Source organism: Taudactylus pleione, unplaced genomic scaffold, assembly GCF_031769625.1.
Source record: "Taudactylus pleione unplaced genomic scaffold, aTauple2 ptg000370l, whole genome shotgun sequence".
Taxonomy (NCBI): Eukaryota; Metazoa; Chordata; class Amphibia; order Anura; family Myobatrachidae; genus Taudactylus; species Taudactylus pleione.
Window position 1 is genome coordinate 8891488 of NW_028284771.1, and position 8388 is coordinate 8899875.

Here is an 8388-nt window from a genome sequence, read left to right on the forward strand (position 1 = left end):
TAGGGCCTGATTCAGACCCGGACGCTATTAGCGGACGCTCATTCTTAAAAAGGGGCGGGATATTTAAATTGAGCGCTTGCTCTTTGCGGTGTGTTGACGCCTCTATGTCTGAGCGAGCATCCGAAAAATGCGCTCACTATTTTGTACAGACGCCCCTTTGCCGTTCGCATCACACGTCATCTCCGGTATTTATTAGATTAATCGGGAACATCGAAAGGCATCTGAACTGCTCGCAGTGCTTGTGGTAGGATTTTCTTCCCGCTATCACTGCGAGCAGTTCAGGCTAAAAGACAACCAAGTGACGTGTTCGATGACGCTCCTTTACTAATTATGCACTCCCATTAAACGCCCTTTTGACCGTTAGGCACGCCTGCGTTCGGATCTCCACTCCCCCATTTTTAAGCACCTTCCCCTCTTACCACCCACAAACGGTACATTCTGTCAATGAAATTAGCAGCCCCTCGCTGTTTTACGAGCGTACGATTTCCGACCGCAATGACTGGTTTGCACATGCGCAGTACGACCCATACGCATGCGCAGTTGTGCGAACATCGCTCAGCACAAACGAGCGGCCGCTTACGAGCGGCTCTGAATCAGGCCCTTAATCTCTATTCAATTTATCTTCATCCAAAGCTTAGTAAATAGATCCCACAGTTTCTAAATGGCTACTAATGGAGCTTAGTTTGTGATTGGTTCCTTGAACTGATTGATATGTTTCTTACTCAGAATTATTTTGTATGACAGAAATAAGTGAATATTGTTTTTTATTCCACCATAATGCAATCAATAAGCATTTTTTGGGTAGGTACAAATATGTGGATACAACTATTTGTGTGGAGAGGTTATTTTATTTTAAATATATACTTGTACAATTTAACATTTTTCTTTATAATTTCTGTAGTGTCTTGCATTATCATTTTGTCATAATTTTGCCTGACTAAATCTATTTTGAGGCTAAGAGGCCTATTCATGAACACTAAAACGTGATGGAGGTAATTAGGTTTAGAACTCGCATGGAGTTCTACCTAATTACCAGAGGAATTCATCATTCCATCTCTCTAGGTATCTATTCCAAAAAGTTGTCATTTTTGTGATGACAGTTTTTCAGAAAATAGATACTTTTCCCTCTCTACACTAACTTACCGCAGCTGTAATCAGTGCTGCGCATGCACCGTTACGTTCACAAAAGTGATGCATGCGCAGCACTGATTACAGCTGCGGTAATTCTCCCCTCCCCCACCTACCTGGTTGTTGTTTTTTATTTATTTAAAAGAAAAACTTTTTTATTTTTTTACTTTACTATGTTCTGCTGGGAGAACACAGTCAGAGCAGCAGCTGGAGCTGGAGGAGGGTCCAGGGAGCGACGGAGGGAGTCAGAGGATAACCTGCCCAGCTGAAAGCAGGTAAGTGTAACCCGCTATACACCAAAATGGCGTATAGTAACAACATCTAAATCCAAAAATACATAATTTTTGGAATTTGATGAATGGAAATTAACGCAGGCAGCGTTAACCAGGAGATATCAGTGATGTTAATGATAACTAAAATAACGGTAATTAAGGAAAATGTAGTTAAAACCATTATTTTAGTGTTGATGAATAGGCCCCTAAAACTTAATGTTGTGGTTACAAACTTAATTATTTGGTAAAGCTAAATATGTTATGCGCCCAATTAACAAGATTATGAGAGTGTACAATTTAATTTACAAGGGCTGATTGAAAAGTAATGAGACTGGCTCATGGCGGATGAGGAAGACTTGTCTGTGAGATAACGTCACGGATGTGTGACTGAATTTTGTGATAAGCTTGAAAAAAGCGGTAATGAAACTCATGAAGTGTTACTACAAGCATATGGTGGAGAAACAATTAGCTGTGCTTCAGTATTTCAGTGGTGGAAGCACTTCAAAGAGGGTAATACGCGAGTGACTGACTAAATGCATTCTGGGAGACCATCCACTGTGGGTACAGATATCAACATTGCCAAAGCTGCAGATATGTTGCAAAATGACAGAAGATTATCTTTACGCAATCTTTCGGCTTCACTTGGCATCTCATGCAAACGGGTTCAGCATATTGTGACAAAGTAATTGAAAATGCATTGCATTTGTGCCAGGTGGGTACCCATAAATCTCACAGAAGAGCTGATGCGACTATTAGTTGAATTGTGCAAGAACACCGTTTCAAATGTTGGACAAGATACCCGATTTCCTGACATTGATTGTGAGGTGGGATGATACGTTAATTCGTTATTATGATCCGGAATCCAAACAGCCGTCCAGTGTATGGAAACACGCAAATTTGCCTCCGCCCAAATAATTCGGTGCAGGGGCGTCTTAAGAGAGGAGGGGGCCAAATGTGCACTCACCGTGCGGGGCCCCCTGCTCTCTCCATTGTGGCTGGCAGCCGACTGACGCGGCTGACCAACCACCGGAGCCTTAGTACACTCAGGGCACTAGAGTGTGCCCAGAGTCTACTGCGCATGCGCAGAACGCGGGTAAATGGCCGCGGATGCCCAGAGTCTACGGCGCATGCGCAGAACATTGGAAAAATGGCTGCGGCGGCCATTTTCTGGTGTTCTGAGCAGCGCTGAGACCCGACGCGGGACCACGCACAGGAAAGTTTAAAAAAAAAATGGGTGCAGTGTGTGCGGTGCGTGGCCCCCCTGGACCTGGGAGCCCATGTGCCATTCACACTGCACCCATTACAGATACGCCACTGATTCCATGCGATTCCTTCGGTGTGTAATGTAATGCTTCTGTTGTTCTTTGATGCGTACTGTATGATCCTACAGCACTGGGTTCCCTGTGGACAGAACATTAATGGTCACTACTATGTAAACGTCCTGAAAACACATTTGCATGGAGCCATGAGGACGAAAAGACCAGATTTGCTAAAGAAACAGTGGTTTGTGCTCCGACCACATATTGCTGCTGTTGCATTAGCAGCACTGACTGAAATTAATGGGACAGCACTGGAACACCCTCCATATAGCCCGGACTTAGCACCCTGTGATTTCTGGGCATTCCCAACCCTGAAAAAACAACTGCACGGAAAGAAGTTCTCAACAGATGATGAAGTGAAAATGCCACAGCTGCAACATAAAACAGTCTACTGGACGTCTTTCAGCCGGTTTTGAAATACTGCAAAAAATGTATTGAATGTGAAGGAGTACTTTGAAAAATAAAAATGTTCATATCCTGTGGAGTCATCTGATTCTGAATAAAAAAATCAGTCTCATTACATTTCAATCAGCCCTCCTATATTACCTTTTTGCAGACAAAATATGCTGTTTATAAATGTCACCTCATACTTGGTCTGATTCAGAGGTGGATGCTAATGTAGTAGTGGCTGTAACTTTTGTCGCAACCGCTACTGCGGATTTATGCTGATGCCGCAGTCGTTGGGCTTCCTACTTAGACACTCGCCACCAGCATCTGTAGTCTGCACCGGTGTGCAAATAGTTGCATCATAGAGCGGACATCAACCACACCATTGGGCATTGGAGCAACCCTATTATTGCTCAGAATGTCTGACAGTACATGGCTGCTGGTGCAAAAGGACTTGCGTTTTCTGATGCAGTCCTTGACACCGGCACACCCCGACTTGCCTGCCAATGAAAGTTACTCTCCAGTCACCACCCAGGATCGCCTATCAAAATACCATGGATTTCCATGCAATTCCAATCTGTGTCCTCCGGTGGTGACCATCGGAATGCATGCGCAGTGCATCTCTTATTATTTATTAGATTAATCGGGAACATCGAAAGGCATCTGAACTGCTCGCAGTGCTTGTGGTAGGATTTTCTTCCCGCTATCACTGCGAGCAGTTCAGGCTAAAAGACAACCAAGTGACGTGTTCGATGACGCTCCTTTACTAATTATGCACTCCCATTAAACGCCCTTTTGACCGTTAGGCACGCCTGCGTTCGGATCTCCACTCCCCCATTTTTAAGCACCTTCCCCTCTTACCACCCACAAACGGTACATTCTGTCAATGAAATTAGCAGCCCCTCGCTGTTTTACGAGCGTACGATTTCCGACCGCAATGACTGGTTTGCACATGCGCAGTACGACCCATACGCATGCGCAGTTGTGCGAACATCGCTCAGCACAAACGAGCGGCCGCTTACGAGCGGCTCTGAATCAGGCCCTTAATCTCTATTCAATTTATCTTCATCCAAAGCTTAGTAAATAGATCCCACAGTTTCTAAATGGCTACTAATGGAGCTTAGTTTGTGATTGGTTCCTTGAACTGATTGATATGTTTCTTACTCAGAATTATTTTGTATGACAGAAATAAGTGAATATTGTTTTTTATTCCACCATAATGCAATCAATAAGCATTTTTTGGGTAGGTACAAATATGTGGATAAAACTATTTGTGTGGAGAGGTTATTTTATTTTAAATATATACTTGTACAATTTAACATTTTTCTTTATAATTTCTGTAGTGTCTTGCATTATCATTTTGTCATAATTTTGCCTGACTAAATCTATTTTGAGGCTAAGAGGCCTATTCATGAACACTAAAACGTGATGGAGGTAATTAGGTTTAGAACTCGCATGGAGTTCTACCTAATTACCAGAGGAATTCATCATTCCATCTCTCTAGGTATCTATTCCAAAAAGTTGTCATTTTTGTGATGACAGTTTTTCAGAAAATAGATACTTTTCCCTCTCTACACTAACTTACTGCAGCTGTAATCAGTGCTGCGCATGCACCGTTACGTTCACAAAAGTGATGCATGCGCAGCACTGATTACAGCTGCGGTAATTCTCCCCTCCCCCACCTACCTGGTTGTTGTTTTTTATTTATTTAAAAGAAAAACTTTTTTATTTTTTTACTTTACTATGTTCTGCTGGGAGAACACAGTCAGAGCAGCAGCTGGAGCTGGAGGAGGGTCCAGGGAGCGACGGAGGGAGTCAGAGGAGAACCTGCCCAGCTGAAAGCAGGTAAGTGTAACCCGCTATACACCAAAATGGCGTATAGTAACAACATCTAAATCCAAAAATACATAATTTTTGGAATTTGATGAATGGAAATTAACGCAGGCAGCGTTAACCAGGAGATATCAGTGATGTTAATGATAACTAAAATAACGGTAATTAAGGAAAATGTAGTTAAAACCATTATTTTAGTGTTGATGAATAGGCCCCTAAAACTTAATGTTGTGGTTACAAACTTAATTATTTGGTAAAGCTAAATATGTTATGCGCCCAATTAACAAGATTATGAGAGTGTACAATTTAATTTACAAGGGCTGATTGAAAAGTAATGAGACTGGCTCATGGCGGATGAGGAAGACTTGTCTGTGAGATAACGTCACGGATGTGTGACTGAATTTTGTGATAAGCTTGAAAAAAGCGGTAATGAAACTCATGAAGTGTTACTACAAGCATATGGTGGAGAAACAATTAGCTGTGCTTCAGTATTTCAGTGGTGGAAGCACTTCAAAGAGGGTAATACGCGAGTGACTGACTAAATGCATTCTGGGAGACCATCCACTGTGGGTACAGATATCAACATTGCCAAAGCTGCAGATATGTTGCAAAATGACAGAAGATTATCTTTACGCAAACTTTCGGCTTCACTTGGCATCTCATGCAAACGGGTTCAGCATATTGTGACAAAGTAATTGAAAATGCATTGCATTTGTGCCAGGTGGGTACCCATAAATCTCACAGAAGAGCTGATGCGACTATTAGTTGAATTGTGCAAGAACACCGTTTCAAATGTTGGACAAGATACCCGATTTCCTGACATTGATTGTGAGGTGGGATGATACGTTAATTCGTTATTATGATCCGGAATCCAAACAGCCGTCCAGTGTATGGAAACACGCAAATTTGCCTCCGCCCAAATAATTCGGTGCAGGGGCGTCTTAAGAGAGGAGGGGGCCAAATGTGCACTCACCGTGCGGGGCCCCCTGCTCTCTCCATTGTGGCTGGCAGCCGACTGACGCGGCTGACCAACCACCGGAGCCTTAGTACACTCAGGGCACTAGAGTGTGCCCGGAGTCTACTGCGCATGCGCAGAACGCGGGTAAATGGCCGCGGATGCCCAGAGTCTACGGCGCATGCGCAGAACATTGGAAAAATGGCTGTGGCGGCCATTTTCTGGTGTTCTGAGCAGCGCTGAGACCCGACGCGGGACCACGCACAGGAAAGTTTAAAAAAAAAATGGGTGCAGTGTGTGCGGTGCGTGGCCCCCCTGGACCTGGGAGCCCATGTGCCATTCACACTGCACCCATTACAGATACGCCACTGATTCCATGCGATTCCTTCGGTGTGTAATGTAATGCTTCTGTTGTTCTTTGATGCGTACTGTATGATCCTACAGCACTGGGTTCCCTGTGGACAGAACATTAATGGTCACTACTATGTAAACGTCCTGAAAACACATTTGCATGGAGCCATGAGGACGAAAAGACCAGATTTGCTAAAGAAACAGTGGTTTGTGCTCCGACCACATATTGCTGCTGTTGCATTAGCAGCACTGACTGAAATTAATGGGACAGCACTGGAACACCCTCCATATAGCCCGGACTTAGCACCCTGTGATTTCTGGGCATTCCCAACCCTGAAAAAACAACTGCACGGAAAGAAGTTCTCAACAGATGATGAAGTGAAAATGCCACAGCTGCAACATAAAACAGTCTACTGGACGTCTTTCAGCCGGTTTTGAAATACTGCAAAAAATGTATTGAATGTGAAGGAGTACTTTGAAAAATAAAAATGTTCATATCCTGTGGAGTCATCTGATTCTGAATAAAAAAATCAGTCTCATTACATTTCAATCAGCCCTCCTATATTACCTTTTTGCAGACAAAATATGCTGTTTATAAATGTCACCTCATACTTGGTCTGATTCAGAGGTGGATGCTAATGTAGTAGTGGCTGTAACTTTTGTCGCAACTGCTACTGCGGATTTATGCTGATGCCGCAGTCGTTGGGCTTCCTACTTAGACACTCGCCACCAGCATCTGTAGTCTGCACCGGTGTGCAAATAGTTGCATCATAGAGCGGACATCAACCACACCATTGGGCATTGGAGCAACCCTATTATTGCTCAGAATGTCTGACAGTACATGGCTGCTGGTGCAAAAGGACTTGCGTTTTCTGATGCAGTCCTTGACACCGGCACACCCCGACTTGCCTGCCAATGAAAGTTACTCTCCAGTCACCACCCAGGATCGCCTATCAAAATACCATGGATTTCCATGCAATTCCAATCTGTGTCCTCCGGTGGTGACCATCGGAATGCATGCGCAGTGCATCTCTTATGTATGCGCAGGATTAAAACATCCAGGGTGAAAGTGCAGGGGTGTGACAACATGATTCATGCCCTGATAACACAATGCACTGTAAATCATGCCATCAAGCCTCTTTGCTGAGAAGCTTTATGTAGGATGTTGGCCTGCTCTTTTAAGAGACCGGGAGAACTCTGCAGAAGGCACAGAGAGGAAGGTAAGATAGGTGGTTCTTTTTAGGAGCCCGGGAGTACAGGGGAGGTGTAAAAGACAGTGCCATGACCACGCCTCCACAGACCCTAGGAAAATGCTCCATGATGGGGTTAGCACAACTATGCAACCAATTATCTGTGGATTTGACAGGTTTGACAGGTTCAGATGCACAGGTCTAGTGCTGTAGCTGACTTTGTGAGATCAGCACTCTCTCAACAAGCCAACACTACCTTTTGTTTTGTGCATTTGCTTATATGTCCCTGTTTTATGTATGCTCTCTTATACCCACTGTTCATCGATGTGTAGCACTGTGGCATCTTAGAACAAGACACTTTCATTTCATCAGGATACTTGCACAACATTTGCTTATGCTTTTCCTGTTGCCAGTGAAACAAAAATGTGCCATTGCTATTGAATCCTGCTGGTGACAAAAATAAAAAAAAGTAAAGAAACTTCTCTATAACCATCAGGAAGTCATCCCAACCCTATGACTGCTCTAGGCAAGGACTTGCTGCTGGGCTGCAAATCCAGGCCTGAATACTGCTCATGATAATTTTGACAGTTCCCAATCTGAAAAAAAGCTGATGTTGAAGAACCAAGCTAAGAAAATATGACTTTCCAAGGCAATAATAGATTTCTCTCACATGAAAATTTACAGCGCTACCAGTGTTACTATAAATGCTCTTTTCCATTTATAACTCTGCAAATGTAAAGAATACTCATTAAAATACATTTGGAGACAGTCTTACCAATAGGGACCATGAAACAAATATTTGTAGACCTGATAGAATATATCTTTTGGCCCCAAGATATATAAGTGGCTTGATTTTTTCTTTGTTTTGATTAATAACATTGCAAATTCTTCCTCGTGAGAAAATATCTTCTAGAACCACAGTAAATAAACAAGAGTACATTAGTTTTAGGACA